Source organism: Protopterus annectens, chromosome 5.part0 (genome assembly GCF_019279795.1).
Source record: "Protopterus annectens isolate FY-2018-M chromosome 5.part0, PAN1.0, whole genome shotgun sequence".
Classification (NCBI taxonomy): domain Eukaryota; kingdom Metazoa; phylum Chordata; order Ceratodontiformes; family Protopteridae; genus Protopterus; species Protopterus annectens.
In genome coordinates this window covers 1,238,891,158-1,238,914,519 of record NC_056735.1, presented here as the reverse complement: position 1 = coordinate 1,238,914,519, position 23,362 = coordinate 1,238,891,158, and the positions used below count along the sequence as shown (strand labels likewise).

At 42.9% G+C, this 23,362-nt stretch overlaps 1 protein-coding gene and 1 non-coding gene across 2 annotated transcripts in view; one reads left to right on the top strand and one right to left on the bottom strand.

Moving 5' to 3' along the window:
* LOC122802346 (probable ATP-dependent RNA helicase DDX60) overlaps positions 1-23,362 on the bottom strand; it is a 682,486-nt gene that overhangs the window by 523,948 nt on the left and 135,176 nt on the right. The window lies entirely within an intron of this gene.
* On the top strand, positions 14,345-14,416 carry TRNAG-UCC. Its single transcript has one exon. It is a non-coding gene; the product is annotated as a tRNA-Gly (tRNA).

Here is a 23,362-nt window from a genome sequence, read left to right as displayed (position 1 = left end):
AAAGAATGCTATTTAGCAACTGTTTTTGATAATACCTCCAAAGCTTAAAAAGTTTTAACACAATGACTTAGGTAACAGAACGTAGAAAGGATTGTTGTGCTAAACTTAGGGAGCATGTAACAAGAAAGATAACCAGAGATCCTGTACAGGTATTACAGGTGTTTTGGAAATTTATGAAAATTTCTATAAAGACAGGAATGTGTAAATCAAGAAAAAGCACAAAGGTAAATATATATTTTATGGAAGACAGACTTAGGAATGCCAAGGGTAGAGGAAGATGAGGGTCAATAAATAGTTAAAATGGGAGAAGAAGAGATAAAATGGTGATGTATAATCAATCTGCAGGAAAGTCACCAGTTGATATTCTGAGGGAAGAAAGTGATAAAGATCTGGAAGGTTTTGTTTAGCAGTATTTTAAAAGGAGGGGAAGCACCATCATCCAGGAAGAAATGTGTGGGGGCTGCAATACCTAAAGACAGTAAAGACCCATTGGAACAAGATTCATATAAGCCCATTTCAATTTAAAATCATGTTTATAAAGTGTTTACGTCTATAATAGCTAAAAGAATGGCAAAGGTGTTGTCAAAATCAATGTAGTTTTGTGGTGAGGAGGCAAACATTTGACATTAATAGAACAATGATGATCCAGAGGGAAGCAAAATGTAAGAAAATACCACTGTTACTGGTGAGTCTTGATGCAGAGAAAGCATTCAACAAAGTAAGCTGGGATTTTTGAGTAAGACAATGGAAGCATTTTCCTTCCCTTATACAATAATAAGGTTAATTAGGGAATATATGAGGGACTGGTGGCAAAAATTAAAGTGGAGGGGCTCCTTTCTGATAAATTGTCTGAACACAAGGACCAGGTAGGAATGTCCTCTTTTGCCTTTGTTATTTGCACTATATTTACAGCCACTGATAAAGAAAGTAAAGGTACTCAGAAATTCAAGGATATAATTAGTATGGTAAACAAGATAAGCTGATTTTTATCTTCAGATGATCATAATTTGCAGCTGATAAAACCACAAAGAACAGCTCAGTGCTGTTGAATATTCTGAGGCAGTTTCAAGTCTTTTCAGTACATAACATAAATTAATTAAAAACAAAAGGCTATAGCTGTAAGCTCAGATCTGTTCAGAACATACAGCCTCCATGGGACCCGATAACATCCCAGGCTGCATCCTACATGAACTCAGGCATGAACTTGCAGCACCATTAGGCACCCTATTCAACCAAAGCCTGAGTACTGGCTTTGTCCCAGCTGAGTGGAGGACAGCCACTGTCATCCCTTTACATAAAGGTGGTGCATCCACTGATCTGGGAAATTATAGACCCATCAGCCTAACTAGCCTGATCTGCAAGGCCATGGAATGGATTATCATGGATCTCATTAACATCATGGACATTGGCAACCTCCAAACACTCAACCCCACACAGTTTGGCTTTGTCAAGGGGAGGTAATGTCTGTTAAATCTCGTTGACTTCTTTCAGACAGTCACCAAAGCCATGGTTGAGGGGAAGATGGTGCATACTGTCTACCTTAACCTGGCCAAAGCCTTTGACACTATTCCCCACTTGGGCATAATAGATAAACTCTCTCAGGTAGGCATCAATCAATATGTTACCAGATGGGTAGCAAACTGGGTCACTGACAGAAGCACCTAATCAAAATAGGGTAAGCCACCTTAAGCAGTAGACCTGTAATGAGAGGCATACTCCAGGGATCTGTCCTAGGGCCTCTGTTATTTGGGATATACTTCTCTGAGATGCAGACCAAAACCAGTGGCTATGGCTGACCAAGTTTGCAGATGACTGCAAGCTGGGCATAGTCATCAATTCCCCAAGTGATGTGGACGTCCTCCAAGAGAGTCTCACTGAAACAAATGACTGGTGCCAGACACATGGCCTCAAGTTGAATGCCAAAAAATGCATCATCATCCTCTTTGGGGAGAGTGACATTCCCACATATTATCACATTAATAACAATGTCATAAGTATGCAATCAGTAGTGAGGGATTTGGGCACCCAGGTTGATAGCAACCTGACTTTTGACCACCATGTTGCTTCCATTGTAGAGAAAGCTTTCTACATGGCCCACCTCATAAGTAATCTCATCCAGGGACAAAGAGGTCATAACATCCCTGTATTCTTCCCTTATAAGGCCAATTATTGAGTACAATGCCCCCTTCGGCATGTACCTCGCAAAACACATGCAGCAGCTGGAGAGACCACAAAGGTTCCTCGCCAGGAAAATCCAGGGCCTCAAACATCTACCATACACAGATAGGCTAAAAGTCCTGTCCCTCTACTTAGTTTCATATAAACTCCTCAAAGGTGACCTCTGTCTGGCTGGCATACAAAGCAATCGCAGACCCCGCCTTGATGGAACTGCTACATATCCGCAAGTCAAGCTCCAGTCGAGTAACCCATATGCACGACCTCAACCTGGTCTGTGATATCAACAGAACTTGTTGGTGGGACAGATTTGTGTTCCAGACACTCCCCCATCTGTGGAACAGACTCCCTCGCCATGTCAAGCAGAGTACCTTATTATCCCTTTTTAAGTGCAATCTAGACAACTGGATGGGAAACAGAAAATACACCCCTGGGATTCTACCCGTGTCCCTGCTGGACAGGGGCTTTGGGTGCTGGCTTGTCTAAACATGGGCTAAACTCTTGGCTAGGCTTATAATGGCATCAGGGCCAATAGCCTAGTAGCTTCTTATGATCCTATAAACCATGTACCAACAAATGAATGGGTTAAGCAATACCCATGGGGACATGATACAATGAAATATTTAGAAGTATGAGTTAAAGGATCCTGTTATGGCAGCTAAAAATAAAAGGGAAGATACTAACCATAAGATGATGCAAAAACTGAGAAACTAGAAGCCCTTGTTTATGAATATGGACAGTAAGATACAAGTAGTGAAAATGTTTTATTCCCTTTAGTTTTATATACAAGTCAGGCATATTTTACCAACCAGAGAAGAAGTTTTGGATAGTAATTAATAAAGAGTTGAAAAATGTTATTCCAAAGGGGAAGAGGGCAAGGGTCAAGTGGGATAAGTTGATCTTTTTGACAGAACAAGGTGATTTAGGATTACCTGATTTGAAGGGATATTTTAGAGCTGTACAGGCTCATATACATAACCAGAGGATAAAGCTGTAATTCAATTTGGAAAGGGAAGATGATGAAGCACAGGGTCAAATCAAAAATAAGGAGAGTGTGATTTTAGATGTAGATCCTGTTTTCTTAAACAGGATACATCTTTATTGAATTATAACTTATGACACAGGCAATCATTATATAAATGAAAACAAACCATACTGACATACTTTCAGTTGCAAACATTGTACATCATTTGTAATCTTCTGTACAGCTATTGTCATTTAAGCATTACAGAGCTCATTCAATGATTGCCTTCCCATTACACCTGATTCATCCTCCAAAACATTATTCTGCATGTACTGTTCCCAGAATTATCATTTTTTTCTATGTAATTTGCTGCTATGCTTTTCTGAAAATTTCACCTCCAGTTCTTTTATCTTTGTTACTATACTCACTTCTTCTAGTATGGTTGGTTTAGACTTTATAGGTTCATAGGTTCATACTAGGCTATCTGCCCGAGGGCATTTACAAGCCTAGCCCATCGTTTTGTGGCTTACGCCACCCCTTTAGTATGGGAAACTAAACCCATTATTTTGCTGTGCCTCTGTCGAGCAATGACACTGAGGTAATCCCTGGGGTATATCTGCGATCTCCCATCCATTGGTCAAGATTTCTCTTGAACAAGGCCAGCGAGGTGCTCTGCCTCACATGTACCGGGATTTTGTTCCACAGCATAGGGAGTCTTTGGGTGATGAATCTATCCCTCCAGCACGTCCTATTAATAGTCGTGTCAAGGTTTAAGTCTCCGCCTTGTGGCTCTGATGGATCTGGATTTTTTGAGGTGAAGCATATTCATCAAATCTGGGTTTGACATGGCCTTGTATGTTAGGCAAAGGTCACCTCTGAGCAAGCGGTAAGTGACTGAGTAGAGCTGGAGTTCTTTCAGTCGGGCAACATAGGACAGATTTTTGAGACCCTTTATCCTTTTGGTGAGGAACTTTTGTGGCCTCTCCAGTTGCTGCAAGTGTCGGGTTAGATACATTCCGAATGGGGCATTGTACTCAATCATTGGTCTGATGAGTGATGAGTAAGGGGAGACTATGACCTCCCTTGATCTAGATGAGAAACCCTTCATGATAAGGTGGGCAATGTAGAACGTCTTCCTAACTACTTTAGCTACATGGGTGTCGAATGACAGACTACTATCAACCTGGGTCCCCAGGTCCCTGATAACTTCTTCTGTGCTCAGTGGATTGCCACCTATTTGGTAGCTAGGGGTAACCTTGTTTTTCCCGAAGGGTATGACTATGCATTTTTTGGCATTTAACTTTAGGCCGTGGCTCTGGCACCAGTTATCCGTTTCTGTGAGACCCTTCTGAAGGATATCTGTGTCAGATGTGTTTTCTACTATGGCCAGTTTACAGTCATCTGCAAACTTTGTCAGCCATAACCCTCCTGTGTTTGCTTGTACTTGAGAAGTAGATGCCAAACAAGAGTGGGCCCAGGACTGAGCCCTGTGGGACACCACTTGTGACAGGCTTTGAGTCAGACATGGCGCCAGCAACTCTGACCCTTTGGGTTCTGTCACTCAGCCAGTTTGCAACCCATCTTGTGATGTATGGGTTGACATTTAAGCTGATGAGTTTTTCAATGATACCCGAGTGGGGTATTGTATCGAAGGCCTTAGCCAGATCGAGGTAGGCTGTATGGACTGCCTTTCCTCATCAATGGCTTTGGTGACTGTTTCGAAAAAGTCAACCAAATTTAAAAGGCATGATCTGCCTTTGACAAAGCCAAACTGGGTTGGATCCAAAGTCTGCAAATTCCCTATGTCATTATTTATGAGGTCCATTATGATCCTCTCCATGGCTTTGCAAATAAGGCTTGTCAAGCTAATGGGCGGTAATTTACAGGGTCGGTGGAGGCACCGCCTTTGTGGAGTGGTACCACAGTTGCAGTGCGCCACTCCCTGGGTACGTATCCAGAGGTAAGACTTTGATTAAACAGCTGTCCTAGCTGTGGGTTTAATTCCTCATTGAGTTCATGGAGCACACAGCCGGGGACACCATCAGGTCCCATGGATGCTGTGTTTTTTGCTTTGGAGAGAGCAGTTCTCACTTGGGCTGGAGATGTTTGGGGGCTGCAATCATTTGGTATAGATATCTCTCCTTTGGGGAGGGGAGAAGTTTGCACTGAACCTGTCAGCCAGTATGTTGGCAATGTCTGTAGGATCAGTAATCTTCACATCATTTTGAACTAGCTCTGAGCATATCTGGGAGTTTCCTCCCAGGTTTCTAACATAGCTAAAGAATGCCTTATGATTGTCTTTTGAGTCTTTAGCTATTTTTCTCTCGAAATTTGCTTTGGAAGATTTTATGAGAGCTCTTAGTTTTTTACTTATAGTGATCAAGGGTGTCTTACCTTTTAAGGATTTTGCTCTATCTTGTAGTAGCTTCCTCCTTTTGTTGTAGAGTTTGTTTATGGCTGGGGTCCACCAGACTGACGCTTTCCTTTGGTACAAAGAGTCTTTGTTTTGTTGGGATTGCCTTATCCATGCAGTCCTGTAGGTGCTGGTAGAAGGCATTTGTAAGTGATTCAGCGCTTGAGTACTGTTTTCCACTGCTCGGGGCCTTGAAGGAGACCACACTAGTCTTTAGAAGTGTGAAGTCGGCTTTTGAGAAGTTCTTTACTGTGGTCTTTTTATTTCAGGTGGGGTGGGATGAGGACCTCCAGCGAGATTAGTTTGTGGTCTGATCTCACCAGTGAGGGGTACACCTCCGTGTTGCACATTGAGCACCCATGTTCGTGATGATGAGATCAAGTATGTTGTCTCCTCTTATGGGGATGGTGACTAGTTGTTCCATGGCATTTGAGTTTATGAATTCCAGGAACTTTTGGGCTAGGGTGTTTGGGCTTGAGTAGTGTTCCCAGTCTATATTAGGGTAATTGAAGTCACCTAGTATGATGGTGTTTGGTGATACATTTATCCCCTCTAGTGTTTTCAGGAAGGCCATGTGAGGTTCCTGAGTTTGTGAGGGTGGCCTGTAACATGCTACAATTTGCAGAGCAGTCTTGCCTATGGTTAATTGCACCTGGATGGTCTCCGATGCATCGTGCGTTGCCACCAGTCTTGAGGTGTGGGTGTCCTTGATGAATATGGATACCCCCCTCCTTTCTTGGTATTGTCCGGATTTTGGGGCCGGAACGCATGATATGAGGTAAAACCTGATAGCGCTGGGGTGCTCTCGCGAGCCTTGAACCAGGTTTCTGTCACAGCACAGACATCGATGTTCTCCATTCTGAGAAGGGCCCTGAAAGTGCATTTTGAGATTTAGACTTCTGGCATTGAGCAGCATTACCCTTAGTTTTTTTCCTTTTTTGTGTTCTAGGGTGGTAGGTTTAGAATTTGAGCCTTGCCTAAAAAAGGCACTATGGGGGTGGCAAGAGCCTTTGCCAATATCCGGAATCCCAGGGGTGACAGGTGCAAGCCGTCCCTTGCGAAGCAGCGTGGCTTGTCCAGCATGTCATCCCAGGCAGACAGACACTGGATCCCCTTTAAATGACACCACCTTTGATTTCCATTTTCTAGTAACTGCTTTTTTGGCAACCACTACAATTAAAAACAGCAAACCCTGCTATATCTAGGCAAATCCGATTCTGTATAACAGCTTGAAAAATAATTTCCTTAGTTACACTCACCCAGTATATCTGACAGTGACCTGCAGGGAATTTTTAAAGTCTGCCAACTCATTACACTACCAAAAAATATGTTCCCAATTACCTCTTTCTTCCCCATCACACTTCCAACATTTGCAATCTAGATCTGTTTGGGGTATAAAAATAATGATGCAAACACTTCCAAGAAAAATCCTAAATCTAGACTTTGCTGTATACTTGTGAGACATACATATAACACCCCATTATTTCTTTGTATATTACTTATCCAATCTCTTTTCCCAGTCCTTTCTAACTTTGTCTGATTGATTCCTATAGTTAACATGCAATATTTTATAAGCCCTACTAATTACCCCTTTTTTAACAGCAGCTTCTGTTCTAGATTCTATTAAAAACTCTCTCATGACAGGTCTTTCACTTAGGATCCCCATATTCCTTTTTCTTTACCTATACTCTGATATCAATACTTGACAGGGAAAGCAATCTCTAGTCTGCAGTCCAAATGTATTCATGGCCTCTAGCCATTCTATTACCTTTCCCCCTCTAATTATTTGCTCCAAGTACCTTGGCTCCTTTGCCAGTTTTCTCCAATAAATTCCTGCCCCCTTTTGCCTATTCTCTGTACCCCTAATAGCAGTCATTCCTTCTGGAAGAATCTCCTTTCTCCATTCCCATGTTGTCTTAGTTCTAAGCATTCTTTCTGCTACTTGATAAATATAATATTCTGTGCGGTTATTGTAATTTTCCTCAAGGATCTGCATCCAAAAACCCAGTCTCTCCTTATTTCTTGCGCTTCCCTCCTGTTTCATCATCATCCCTTTCCACTTTGAATTATATCTTTTTGCTTATGCTATGTATAGAACCCTTAAATGTGCAGATCTGAAATACCCCTTCAAATCAGATAATCCCAAACCACCTTGTTCTACTGGAAGGATCAACCTATCCCACTCGATTCTTTCAATCTTCCCCTCGCAGGTAAATCATTCAATTCTTTATTAACTGCCATCCACAACTTCTCCACGGGTTGATAAAAATAGGCCTGACCTGTCTATAAAAATAACAGGACTAAAACATTTTTACTGCTTGTATATTTCTAACCATACCCATAAAGGAGAACTTTCAATTTCTCAGTTTTTGTATTATTTTTTGTTTTACCTCTTCCCACATATAGTTAGCTGCTTAGTACTTCATTACTGCTTAATACTTCATTTTATCATGTCCCCAAAAGTATGAGTATTGCTGAACTAATTTATTTATGGGCAGACAGTTCACAGCTATTGACTTCATTTTATCTTTATTAATTCTGCATCCCAAAAAGACTTAAAACAGTCTCAGAATGTTCCACAACATTGAAATGCCCTTTTTTGGTCTTAACAGGAAAGTACAGTTTTGTACCTACCATAAATGTAGATGTTCGAGTGCACACCCTGCTGCAGTCACCACACTTGGGTTATCCCGCTGTCAGGCAGTCCCACAGTCGGCCGAAATTCCAAAGTCTTGGTCTGGCGTCGGTTGCTGTCGCTTCTTCCCTGATGTCAGTGTGCCAGGGGTATATATACTGCATCCAACGCCATTTTCTTCAGTTTTTCTTGCCCCAGATGTCAGGTGCCCCCAAAAGGGTGGTCAGTAATTAGAACCAAATTGAATTAATTTTGCACAAACACAAAATCCCTCCAGCTATAAGCAAATACATCAGGAAGGTATTGTAGAGATATAGTCAGTTAGACCAGAGGGGATGGAGGGAGGGTAACCTGGACTGCAGCAGGGTGTACACTCGAACATCTACATTTATGGTAGGTACAAAACTGTACTATGTTCATCGTGTTACCCTGCTGCAGTCATCACACTTGGGTAGAATCCCAAAAGCTAAGGATGGGTGGAGGAGTCATAGTGGGTTAGTGGAGGCTAGAAAGCCCTGCAGAACTGCAGTGGTGAAGCCCGCCCTAGTCTTAGAGTACAGTGGTAAGTGATAGTGTTTGGTAAAGGTGAGAACTGAACTCCAAATTACAGCTTCCAAAATCTCCTTGGTTGGAACCCCCCCTGAGGAAGGCTGTAGATGTAGCTGTTGCCCTGGTATAGTGGGGCCTAATGGTAGCAGGAACTGGTTTTCCATGATGGGTATAGTAGAAACGAATGCAATGTCCTATCCATTTAGAAATGGTTTGTTTTGATATAGTCTTCCCTTGTGAAGCTGTAGCATAGGATACAAAGAGCTGGTCAGATTTTCTGAAAACCTTAGTTTTATCCAAGTAGTAATGAAGTTGTCTGTGAATGTCCAAGGAATGCAGGAGTCTCTCTCCTTTGTTCTGTGGATTAGGGAAGAAGGTGGGTAAGTGGATGGTTTGATTTAAAGCCACACTGGAAACCACCTTAGGAATGAAGGAAGGATTAGTTCGTAGAGAAACTCTGTCTTGATGGAAAATGAGATAAGGTTCCACTGCCATTAGTGCCTGCAGCTCCGATACTCTTCTAGCTGAAGTTGTTGCTAGCAGCAGGGCAGTTTTCCATGATAGGAACTGTAGTTCTGCAGAGAAAGCTGGTTCAAAGGGAGGTAGCGCAAGTTTTTCCAAAACAAAATTGAGGTCCCATATAGGTGTAGGTGCTCTCCTGGGGGGCTTAATGTTTTTTGCCCCTCTGAGGAACTGCCTTAGCAGTGGATGCGAAAACAAGGGTGGATCCGTGTTGTAGTGGGCTGAAATAGCTGAAGCATGGACTTTAATGGAAGAAAAAGAAAGTCCTTTGTGCAACATCTCAGTTAGATACTGTAAAATGTGAGGCATGTGAGGCTGAATTATGCTTTGGCTTTTGGCTTGGTTCCAGGCACAAAAACTTTTCCATTTGTCCGAATAAGCCTTCCTGGTGCTTGGCCTCCTAGCTTCCAGAAAAACATCCATAACTGCTTGGGAAAGAGGAGCTGGCTGGGTGCTTAGGAGATTTGCCATGCAGCCAGATTTAAGGTTTTGAGCTGGCTGTGAAGAATCTGATTGCTTTGCTGTGTGAGCAAATGGGTAACTTGTGGTAAAATCCAAGGTGGCCCCTGGGCCATATTCCTCAATAGTGGGTACCAGTGCTGGCGTGGCCAGTCTGGGGCTATGAGTATCAGTCGTGGTCTCTCCTTTCTGACTTTCAGAAGCACCTTTGTGAGCAGAGGCAATGGAGGGAAGGCGTATACTGTCAGGTTTTTCCAACTGAATGAGAGTGCGTCGACTTTCCAAGCTTGATGTTGAAATGTCCTTGTACAAAATTTTGTTAGTTCATAGTTTTGAGGAATGGCAAACAGGTTTATGTCTGGAAGGCCCCATTTTTGAGTTATCATTGCAAATACTTGTGGATCCAGTTTCCACTCGTGGGGATCCATGATGTTTCTGCTGAGGTCGTCTGCCAATGTGTTCTTCTTTCCTGGCAGGAATTGAGCTTGTAACTGAACTTGGTAAGTCAGAGCTGTGTTCCACAAGGTCATTGCTTGTCTGCATAGAGGGTAGGAGTGTGTACCCCCTTGTTTGTTTATGTACCAAATTACTGTGGTGTTGTCCGTCTTTATTGTAAGTTGTCCTGAATGTAATAGACTCTTGAAGGCTGTCAGAGCATTCTGTACAGCTAGCATCTCTTTTTGATTGATGTGCAGATTCCTTTGATCTGCAGTCCATACGCCTTGAATGCACTGTCCTGCCATGTGTGCCCCCACAGGCATAGTCTGATGCATCTGTTGTCATAGTTTGCCTGGCTGGGGACAAGGTGAAAGGCTGATCCTTGTTGAGGTGACATGCCTGTGACCACCATAGAAACTCCTGTTGTAGGCAGGGAATGAGAGATATCATTGTGTCCAAGCTATGGCTGTGTTGAGACCATACGCTTTTTAGGTACCACTGTAATTTCCTCATATGCAGCTTTGCAAATGGTATTAGAAGTATGCAAGATGCCATGAAGCCCAAAGCCTGCAGAATTTTTCTTGCAGTTAGTTGGGTCTTTGTTGCCATTGTTTTGAAATATTGAGTCAGTTGTAGTTGTCGTCAGATAAGCCTTCTGGGCCATTGTATTCAAGCTGGCACCCAGGAATGTCATATTTTGTGAGGGTACTAGTTTTGACTTCTTTTCGTTTACTGTGTACCCCAGGCAACTTAGGAGATGTTTTACAAAAGCCAGATGTTGTAAGAGAATATCCTTGCTTTCTGCTTGGATGAGGCAATCGTTCAGGTATGGGTATATTTGATTCCTCTTTGTCTGCAGTATGCAATTACTGGTGCCAGGCATTTTGTGAAGACTCTGGGTGCAGTAGATAAGCCAAAGGGCAGTGCAGAGAATTGGTAATGGGTTGAACCTGCAATGAAATGGAGGTATCTTCTGCAACTTTGTCTGATAGGGACATGCAGGTATGCCTCCTTGAGGTCCAACGTTACTAGCCATGCTTCCTTGCCCAACATGGGAAGAAGCTGCTGTAGTGTTAGCATCTTGAATTTGGGTACTTGTAAGAAGGTGTTTAGAATTGAAAGGTCCATAATTGGTCTCCAGGCATTGTCCTTTCTGAGCACTAGAAAGAGTCTTGAGTAAAATCCTTGACCTTGCTCTCGAGTAGGTACCAGTTGAATCGCTCTCATGTCCATGAGAGCTGTAATTCGTTTTTGTGCCTCTGCCCATTGATTTTGTGGCAGGTTTGGCATTCCTCTTTTCATTGGCAAGGTGTGAAAATGGAATCTGTATCCTCATGAAATGATGTCTAGGACCCATTTGTCCTTTCTGACAATGTGCCATTTGTCTGAAAAAAGTGTGAGTTTTCCTCCCAAGGGGGCTGCCAAGAGAGTGTTGCTTGGCCAGATGAGGTGCAAGTCATTGAGTTTGCCTTCTGGTAGATTGGGACCTGTCTTCTCCTCCCTTCTGTGTTGTAGTGCCCCATTGGCGAGGCTTGTACTGGGCTTGTGGTTGTCCTCTTCCTCTTGGACATCTGTATTTACCCCTCTGTGGTCTGTCAGTAGCTGGAAAGGACCAAGTTTTTGTTGGCCAATTTCTGCTGAAGTGAGGGGGCTGTACCTGTAGGAAATCTTTGACTGTCATGTTGCCTTATCCTCCATTTTCTTTCAGACTTCTTCTGCTTTAACTCCAAAAAGAACATCATGCTGTAAGGGAGCATCTAGATGCTTTGCTTTAACATGGCCAGGCAGAGTTTGTTCCTTTAACCAAGCATGCCTACGTATAACAGACCCAGTGACAGCTGCTCTGCAGGAAGCCTCCAAAGAATCAAACCCACATTGTAAAGTATGTTTGCCCACCTGTTTAGTTGCATGCAACAGATCCTGCATTTCTTTCAATTCAGACTGTTGAGGGAGAGTGCTTATTCTTTGTTTTAACTGAGAGATAAGAAATTGCTGATACTTTATCATGTGAAATTGGCAATTTAGTGCCCTCATAGCTAGAGTGGCTGAGGTGTAAACCTTTTTCCCCCACCAGTCTAGTGCTCTGGAGTCCCTTTCAGAGGGTACAGGATTTTTAGCCACAGAAGCCTTAGCCCCTTTGGGACCCTGGGAGATAGTCTCTGGATCAGCAACAGGGATTTTATAAAGAAATTTGTGGGAATCAGGCACTATATAGTATCTGTCAGGTTTGGCCGGAGCAGGAGGTAGAGAGTCTGGGTTCAAACTGGATTCTAAGTAAACATCATCCACAATGTCTAAAACTGGTGGGATGGCAAGTGGTCTGTGCTGGGGGAGTAAAAGAAACTCTCTGAGCCTTTTCTTAGAGTCAGAGTAGTCCTGACCTTCCCAGTAAAAATATTCCCTCATAGTGTGTAAAGTTTCCCCAAAGGAGTAGTCTTCAGGAGGAGAAGCTGAGGGAATGGAATCCTCAGCATCAGAATCTTCATAAGGGGAGAAAGAGTAATCTTGGTCCTCAGAGGAGTCTGAAGAAATGGACACTTGTTCAAAGGATGCATAATCTTCCTCTTGTCTAGGCCTTTTGTCATTAGGGGGCTGGGAACCCCTGATTAAAGAGATCAAATCTTCAGCCATTTTGAGCATCTGTTTCATAGGCATGGGGCCTTGAACAGGGGACTGAAGTGCAGTCCTTTTAGGTTTAACAGGAGTCTTTGCCTTAGGATATGTTTTAATGGTGAGCGCCGTCGGTCTGAAGACGCCTTCAGAAACCGAAGGTGTTTCTGCAGCACCGACATCCTTTTCAGCAGTGTCGTCGGTAGGGCCTGAACAAAATGGCTGTGTCGGCCTGGTACATTCTGCCAAAAGTTCCGAAGCGGTCTCGGGTTCCAGATCTGCAGTAGTCAGGGGCTGCGTTGGAGCCTCACTGAAGGCCGGAGAACCGGAGACCGGACCAGCCGAGGCCTTGGAATCTGGCTTAGGCCTGGGCTGCCTGTCCTTATCCTTGCGTTTTTTGTGCACGCCGGTAGTCGGTTGCTCGACGGCATAGTGTAGTTAAATTTTCTACCGAAGTAGTGTTGTGCGAAGTCAAAGCGTCTTTTTATAGTACCCTTATTAAACCTAGCACAAAAACGGCAACTAGTGACGTCGTGGTCTGGGCCTAGGCAAGGTATGCAATAAGAATGAGAATCCTTATGAGGTATTTGCTTCCCACAAGAAATACAATTGTTAACTTTTTCTGACATCGGTCTGAGGCAAGAAAAGTTTCCCCAACGGGGTACTTAGCTTTATAGAAGACTTTAGTCTGAAATTCGAGTTTGAAAATCTCAGGAGTCGGCCGACCGGCACTTGCGAACTGCTTCTGCTTCGGGCACCGCACGGCAAGAAAGACTGAAGAAAATGGCGTCAGATGCAGTATAATCCCCCTGGCAACCGACGCCGGACCAAGACTTTGGAATTCTGGCCAACTGTGGGACCGCCTGACGGCAGGATAACCCAAGTGTGATGACTGCAGCAGGGTAACACGATGAACATCATAATAATATCACTTGTAAACAAAGCCAACTTTTTTGATTACCATACCAACTATATCCCTAAATTTCTGAGTCCCTTATTTCACTTCCCAGTGGTTCTAAATATAACTCATATAACCAAGGGGGAAGAGAACACCCTGGCCTGGACACTCTGCTCAAACAGAACTTATAAGAGGTAAATCTCCTGCATTAATTTTCACCTCTGAACACTCAAACATCCGCCTAATCAACTTTATTATTTTATCAGGGAATTTAAATGCTTCCATTGTCCTATTCATAAAATCCCAACTTACTCTGTTGAATGCTTTCTCTACAGCAAGACCCCAAACAACAGTGGTATTTTCTTACATTTTGCTTCCTTCTGGATCATCACTGTGCTGTTAAGGATGTCAAATGTTTGCCTCCCCTCCTCAGAAATCACACTGACTCATATCTATGAATCCTGGCATCAGCTTTGCCATACTTTTAGCCACTGCAAACATAAACGCACTCTAATCAAGATTTAGAAAAGAAATTGGGCCTGTATGAAGCTCAATCTGATGGGTCTCTTCCATCTTTAAGTATTTTAGCCTTAAAAGCTTTCTTCTAGGATCCAGGATGTTGGTGCTTCTTCTCCATTTAAAATACTGTTAAGCAAAACCTTCCAGATGTTAATCACTGTAGCAGTGGTGGTATAGTGGTGAGCATAGCTGCCTTCCAAGCAGTTGACCTGGGTTCAATTCCCGGCCAATGCAAGAAATATCTCCATTTAGTGCCGTAGTCACGGCCTTAAACTAAATGCCAAAAAATGTATAGTCATCCCTTTTGGAAAAAACAAAGTACCCACAAATTATCACATAGACAGCAACCCACTGAGTACGGAAAAAGTAATCAGAGACCTAGGGACCCAAGTAGACAGCGACCTCTCATTTGACACCCACGTTGCCAAAGTGGTTAGAAAAACATTCAACTTGCACACCTCATCATGAAGGGATTCACATCCAGATCCAAGGATGTCATTGTACCCCTATATTCCTCCCTCATCAGACCCATGATTGAGTACAATGCCCCATTTGGTATGTACCTCACCCGGCATTTGCAACAGCTGGAGAGACCACAAAAATACCTCACCAAAAGGATCAAGGGTCTCCAACATATGTCTTATTCTGCCAGACTAAAGAAACTTCAGCTCTATTCAGTAGCATACCGCCTGCTCAGAGGTGATCTCTGCCTGACATACAAGGCCATGTCCAATCAGGATCTAATGGACATGCTCCACCTCAAAAAATCCAAATCCATCAGGACCACGAGAGGTAAAGACTTAAACCTTGGCACAAGTATGAATAGGACATGCTGGAGGGATAGATTCATAACCCAGAGGCTTCCCATGCTTTGGAACAGGATCCCAGTTTGTATTAGGCAGAGCCCCTCACTGACTCTCTTCAAGAGAAATCTTGATGAGTGGATGGGAGATCGTAAGTTTACCCCAGGGGTCACATCTGTGTCACTGCTAGACAGGGGCACAGTAAACTAATTCTATTATATAAGGGGACCTTCATTGTGTCACTACTAGACAGAGGCACAGTATTCTAGATTTATTCTGTACATTTTTGTACCATTCCATGGGGTGGCAAAAGCCACATCACTATGGCTAGGCTTACAAATGCCCCAGGGCAGATAGCCTAGTACTATACTATGAAACTATGAAACTATGAAACTTTCTTCCCTCCTGGCTTACAAACTTCCACAGGAATACCATCTATTCCTGGAGACTTTCCTGTAGATTGGTTATACATCACTTTTTTAAATTTCTTCCTATCCTAACTGTTAGTAATTGAGCCTAACATACCAGAACAACAAAAATGTAGAGTAGAATTAAAAAAAAAACAAAAAAAACATGTGAACTTTGATCAATCCTACAAAGGCAAGGATGGAAGTCCCAAACATAAGTATTAACTACTAAGCGCTTTCATTATTTTTATTTTCAACAGAACTTTATCAGAATTAAAACCAAGTACACAATCCGAGTTTAAAAGTAGTATCAAGGAGCCAAAACTATGCTGTACCTAGGACATCATCAAATCAGCTCTGAATTATTACAAACCATTCTAACAATAATTTTACAATATTCAAAAATAAAGCAAAAACATCTACAGTTTAAATAATTATAACAAATTAGTTATACTATAAAAACATTAGTTAAAATAATTAATACAAATTATATAACAAGCATTTAATATTTATAGAAATTTTTGACAGTTTGTAGACAAATTAAAAGTAAGTCAGTCTAATACAAGCAGGAATTGCAATAGGAAGTGAGGGAAAAATAGGCTTATGATATATTTAGAGAGAAATTCAGGGAAGTGAATTTGACAGAAATAAGGAAGTAAGGGAAGAAGGGAGAATGATGAGGTATAAGAAATGAAAAGGTACTTGTTCACATTTAGGGATGTAGTTTATCCTGGTTTTGAGCATAAATATATATAGTTCCCTACTGAAAGTAATAATTTGTCCCAGAGTAATAAGAGTGGAAGCAAAGTCTAGTGTGAAAAAATGTGTATTTCAGAACACAGTGTGAAGTGCATATAGGGAGAAACTGATGTTATGGAGTACCTCCAAAATGAAGGATTTAGTGCAGAAAATCTAATTCAGAAAGCACTACAACAGGATAGAGCAATGGAACTCCAAATTAAGGGGAAACCAGTGGAATGGGAAGCAATTGGTCAGGTGCCATATGAAGATATTGTGGAGCCTTCCACAGGAAACCAGTATATGCATTCACTTGAAGCTGTACAGGAAGGGAAGGAACAGGAAACTGTGGAAACTGATGCAGTTAATGTTGAGGAGTGACAGTCCCATAAGTTCTCATATGATAGAGCAACGGATGGCAAAGTATGAAATTGAAGAGAATGTGCCACAGGAAGATGCAATAGAACTTTCCATAGAATGCCCCCAGGAAATGGAAAACAAAAAATGTGCCCTCAGTTTAGAAGAAAATGAGCTAAGAGAAGAGTTGCGGTAACAATAATGGCAGCAGTCAGGCGACCACACAGCAGACACAAATCGTGAACCATAAAAACCTTTAATCCATAAAAGGTGTGGTAAGCACTTTTGCAGGTGCTTCCTCTGACCAAACAGTTCTCAAACATTTTAAAAACTCTTAAATAGAAGTCAACAGCTAATCAATGTGCAATGAACTTCCTAAAGAAAAAGTCATGCGAATCAGAAATCACTGACATACAAAAATCATAGAATTAGTAAAGTCACATCAAAACATCAATTAGATTGTATCCATACAAGCATGGTGACTTGTCATAGTTAAAATACACAATCATAATATTATCAATATTAGACTTCTTCTTCCAGCTTTTCCCAGTTAGGGGTCGCCACAGCGTATCACCTTGTCCACTCATGATTGGCAGCGGAGTTTTACAGTGTCAAGTTGCCAGCCCAGTGCCCAACCTTCCACAGAAGGCACACATATGCACACACACCTAGGGCCAATTTAGAGGTCCAATCCACCTACAGCATGTCTTTGGGATGTGGGAGGAAACTGGAGCACCCGGAGAAAACCCATATGACCACAGTGAGGACATGCAGACTCCACACAGAAGGCACCTCAGCCAAGGATCGAACCGGAGAAACTTTTGCTGTGAGGCAGCAATGATAACCACTGCACCACCGTGGCCGCCCAATTATCAATATTAGACTACAATGCAGATATAATACCGTAAACCCCATTATTCATATACAGTCAGTAATGGCCAATTCAAGGATATTAAAACAGCGGTATCATCTGAGTTACTTGACCGATAGTCTTCTAGACTTTAAAGCAGGTCTCAAAGGGGCACCCTCATTGAGCCCATTCCCTCCATCTGCCCTTAACCTTATAATCCACTTCAACTCTCTGTTCTCAGTGGAATTCATCTGATCTCCACCCCCCCCCCTGCAGACTAGGTGAAACCATTTCTATTACCATAAACTGGAAATGGTGATCACTCCCATGACTAATACAGTGTTAGGATAGTGCACTGTGGTGAGACTGCATCCTAATACTAAAAACATGCTCCCTAATCCATTCCCTTTACACTGGGGTAAAAAGGAAAACTTGTTATAGGAACACCTTATTACATAGGAGTATGCACCCCCCAGTATTCAGAATTTGGGCTAGAGTCTTTAACGGTCTTCTGGACTGCATGCCTAGTGACTACCTACGAACATATGAAATCTCACTTGACCTACTAAATCTTTCCATCATAATGTAAGCTGATGACATGGTAATAGTTAGATCTAGCCCCCCCCCCAACACACATACACATATGCAGGGACATGTAAAAACAACTCAGAAATTACTTTCTCGTGCTTTCTACAAGGCTTAATAATAACAAATGCCTACTAAACTCCAATAAAACCAAAACCATGAGTTTTGGAACTCATCAAAATTGCCCCCCCATTCAATATTATAAAAGACCAGAGCAATCACCCAATAGACCGTATAACCTCCTTCAAATACCTCACACTCTGGACTAATCAAAATATGGGTTTTCAAACATGAAAAAAAAAGACTATGGTAAAGATCAGCCACAAATTCTTCTAGTCTGGAAGTCTCTGACTTTCTCTCCCCACTTACACATACTGCCATAGGAAAAGGGATCCTCTTTTCCTAGCTATGGCATGAACCACCCACAAATGCAGCTGCTTCCAGCAAAAATTTGGAATATCTCCAATCACTCTCCAATAAGATCTGTCATTTTATAACAAACTCCCAAAAGTCAAAATATCACTACCTCACTATTTGAAAAGCCAGCTAGCTAACAGTGAAACAGAAATCTTATCTCCTACTTGGCTCACTTCTTTTTAAGCTTTTGTATCTAAACACTTTCACCCTTTTTAGCTGGCAAATCATTTATCTCCAATCCATCATACAATCTCAGACACAACTTACAACCAGGACTTGTTTTACAACTACACAGGACTAAACTACAATGTACTAATCACAACTTTTTCCTCTTAGCTCCAAAAGTATGCCAGTATCTCTATCTAGTATTGTTGTACTGAAAATGCAGTCCTGTGTAGTATGCCAATTGACTTCAATCAGAGTATTAAGGGACTGCAGCTACAGCTATAACAAAGGTTGGGAATAAATGTTCTCAGGTACTTAATTTAGGAAAAAGCACCAGGTAAGGCTGTCTGGTCTCTCAACTTTTGTTGGCTGTTTATTTGAAACTCTTGGTAAGCAGGAGAAGGTAAATCTCAACTAATGAATACAGGTAACCGGAATTAACAGAGAGAGAGGGCGTCTTTGTATGAAGATAATACATGTTTTTTTTTTTTTGCACTTATCCAAAGCAAGATCCAAATGTTATTTTATAGGAAATTATACAAACTTGGAAGATTTTTTAACATCTTTATTAAATAATACCATTTTAATCAGTAACATGGGTACACATACATTATTACAACACAAAACAAATCATAATAGTAGTTTCTATTGTTATTGTCATATACTATGCATATGTTTCCTTTTTAACAATTTTCATTCATTTCAACATTATATAAGTTGCTCAATATCTGCCTTCTCTTAAATCTCACTATTCCTCCTTCTGAACATCATTCTGCATACACTGACCCCACAAATTCCATTTTATGAAATGTGTTTCTTCCCTTTTCTAAAGATCCCATCTCCATGTCTTTTATCTTATTTACAATACTCCACACTTCAATTACAATGGCTTTTAACTTTGACTTCCAGTTTGTAGTAATTGTTTTTTTTTGTCAGCCACTAACATTAAACTTAGTAAGGGCTTAGAATGCCTAGGCATTTCAAATCCTACAACACAGAGCAAAATAATATTTCCATGTCTTTTATCTCATTTACAATACTCCACACTTCAGTTACAATGGCTTTTAACTTTGACTTCCAGTTTGTAGTAATTGTTTTTTTTTTTGTCAGCCACTAACATTAAACTTAGTAAGGGCTTAGAATGCCTAGGCATTTCAAATCTTACAACAAAACAAAATAATAATTTCCTTAGTTCCAACCATTTCTTCCTCCAACATTCTTAGCAAATTACTATGGAGTTTTAAAAATTTCCAGCTCAGTAGATTCCAAAAAAACAGGTTCACAATTACATCACTCTTTCCTGTCAACATTATTGTCGTCTACCTGAAGAAAAATCATCTAAAGTCTACTTGGAAATAAGAAGTTATGTACTCACCATAACGTTCCATCTGAGTAGGTAGCTTCATTTGTCTGCAACCTGTGGGTCTTGGATCCGATATTGGATCCGAGCCGGCAACTTGTTTCAAGCTAATGGATCCAAGCTCCTAGCTCCTCCCCTCACCCATAATCCCCTGCCAACCCTCCATGACCTCAGATCGAGTTTGCCCCTCAATATATACCCAAAACGGGTATCCAACTAAGATAGCTCCGAAGAAGGTTGCAGACAAATGAAGCTACCTACTCAGATGGAACGTTATGGTGAGTACATAACTTCTTAATCTGAAGTAGGGAGTTCATTTGTCAGCAACCTGTGGGACAGAGTCCCCAGCTACCTGAACCTTGGGTGGCCATCATGGAAGGATATTGCGAAGCACCGCAGAGCCAAAGGATGCTCTCCCTCTAGAAATTACATCCAGTTTGTAGTGGTTAATAAAGGTATGAGATGAGGCCCAAGTGGCTGCCGAACAAATATCATCCAATGGGACTCTAGACTTGAAGGCTGCAGAAGTAGAGATGGAACGAGTGGAATGTGTGCAAATTCCTTCAGGTGCGGGTCTCCCAGAGGCTTGGTAAGCTAATAGGATACATTGAGAAATCCAGCGTGATAGAGATACTTTTGATATTGCTTTCCCCAAATTAAATTTGGCAAAGGAAACGAACAGCTGGTCGGATTGTCTATGACCAGCTGTTCTATGAGTATAAAAGCATAGCTGCCTATGAACATCTAATGAGTGCAGCTTGTACTCTCCTTTATTCTGATATTTAGGGAAGAAAACCGGTAAATTTATGGATTGATTTATATTGGTTTCTGATGCTATTTTGGGAAGAAAAGAGGGATTGATCCTGAGGTACACTCTGTCCAGGTGAAAGATCAAATAAGGAGGCTTCACAGAAAGAGCTTGAAGCTCCAAAACTCTTTTTGCAGAAGTGATGGCTACAAGGAATGCTGTTTTCCAGGACAAGAATTTGAGATCTACTGAAGCAGCGGGTTCAAAAGGTGGAGCAGTCAAGGCTTGAAAAACTAGTGAAAGATCCCACGGTGGTACGGCTTCTTTTATAGGGGGTCTAAGCAAAAAGGTGCCCTTGAGAAAGGTTTTACACAACTTAGCCGACATCAAAGGCCCTGTATCATGTCCCACATGGTAATGTGATATGGCCGCCAATTGCACTTTGACAGTTGAGCAACTAGTGCCTTCCTGAAAAAGTTCGGTTAGGAAGTCTAATATGGACGGAAGAGGAGCCGTAAAGGGATCTAGATTATGATGCTCCGCCCAGATGGAGAAACGTTTCCATTTACTGCGGTACACTTTCCTGGTGGAAGGCTTATGCGCAGCCACAAGGATGGCTTTGACTGGTGAAGAGATACCGGGAGTCCTAACTAGGAGTGGAACTGGAGCAACCAAGCTGTCAGCTTCAGGTTGTCCAGATTTGGGGTGGGTAAGTCCGACGGATGGGAGATTCGATCCGGACTGGGATCCAGAATCCAAGGAGGATTCAGTAGGTGAGACCACAGGTAAGCGAACCAAATTTGCTGAGGCCAGAATGGGGCAATGAGGATCATCCTGCTCCCCAACCGTGAGGCTTTCTGTAAGAGTTGTAGCATTAGGGGTAGAGGAGGATAGGCATAAAGTAAATCGGGTGGCCAAGCATGCACCAGAGCGTCTCTTGGAGTTTCCCCTGGAGGGGGAATCAGAGCGTAGAAATTGCCGCATTTGGTGTTTGAGGGAGAGGCAAAAATATCGCAGCAGGGTTGCCCCCATATTGCGAATATCTGCTTCGCTACTAGTGGGTTGAGAGACCACTCGTACGGGGTAAGAAGGGTGCGACTGAGTTTGTCCGCTAGGATGTTGGTCCACCCCGGAATGTGCGTTGCAATCAGAAAACGGTTGGTGGAGATCGCCCATTCCCACACTCTCATGGCTTTGCGGCATAGAGGGTAAGATCTGGTTCCCCCCTGTTTGTTGATGTACCAGACAACCGACATGTTGTCTGACTGAATTGCAATCGTTCCTATGGGGAGGAGATTCTGAAGTACTTGCAACGCGTACAGCACCACTCTCATCTCCAGAACGTTGATATGCAGGGAGGTCTCTGTAACATTCCACGTGCCTTGGACCATCCTGCCTGAATAATGCCCCCCCCAACTGAGGCGGAAGGCATCCGTGGTCACCGTGGTGAGAGGGGGAGAGGTGCAGAAGGGTCGGCCCGTATGGAGGTCTGAAGCATGGAGCCACCATAATAGAGCCCTCCTGCAAGCCTTGCTGATAGCAATGGGGTGGTGAAGAGGAAAGGACAGAAAGGACCATTGCAATAGAAGGGTCCATTGCAGTACCCGAATGTTCAGACAGGCGCATGGAAGGAGCATTATCGCTGCCGCCATGCAGCCCAGTGCCCTCAGGACCAATTCCGCTGGTGGGGTCTCTGATTGGAGGATAGCCCACACATGGAGTTGCAAATTCCGAAGTCTCTCGGACATTAGAAAGGCTCGTAGCTCTCTGGTGTCTATTCTGGCTCCTATGAATTCCATGGCTTGTGTCGGGGCCAGAAGGGATTTGTCGGCATTGATGGTGATGCCTAACTGTGGGGCTAGGCAGAGAAAGAAATCTCTGGCTGAGCAAAGTAGATGCCTTGTTGGGGCAGTCAGGAGCCAGTCGTCCAGGTACGGAAAGACCTGTATTCCCTGAAGTCTCAGGTGGGCCGCAATCACTGCTAATACCTTGGTGAACACCCTGGGGGCTGTGGTGAGGCCAAAGGGAAGGACCCTGAACTGGTAGTGACTGGCTCCCAGCCAGAAGCGGAGGAACCTCCTGGATTGTCTGTCCATTAGAATGTGGTAGTGCGCATCCTTGAGGTCTATAGAGCACATCCAATCATTCTCCCTTAGAAGGGGGAGAATAGATTGAAGAGTGACCATTCGGAATTTTTCCTTGGTTACCGACAGGTTCAAGCGGGAAAGGTCTAGAATCGGTCTCAAGTCCCCGCCTTTTGGCACCAAAAAGAACCTGGAGTAGAACCCTAATCTGAGCTGGTCTTGGGGGACGGGCTGGATGGCTCTTTTTCTTAGCAGCTGCTGAATTTCTGCGGCTGCGGCCTCCCTCTGATCAGGTGGTAAATCGGGGAGGTTCTTGAATTTGGGGACATGAAGTAATGGTATTTTGTACCCTCTGGATATAATTCGAAGCACCCAGTGGTCTGTCGTGATGGACTCCCATGCCGCTAGGTGCTCCGAGAAGTGCCCTCTGACTGCCTCCAGAGTGGAGCAGTCGGGCATCTCTTCAGGGCTGCTGCGTGGGCCATTCAGAGAAAGGTTCTCTGGACCCAAAGTTTCTCGGAGCCCCTCTGCCCCTAGGGCAGCGTCCTCTCTGTCCTCCTCTGCCACGGAAGGACTGGTTGTCCAGAGCGGGTTGGGAATGTTGCGATTTCCGGAACCACATCTTCTTCTGACCCTTTTGGTTCTTCGAAAAGGACCGCTGGGGAG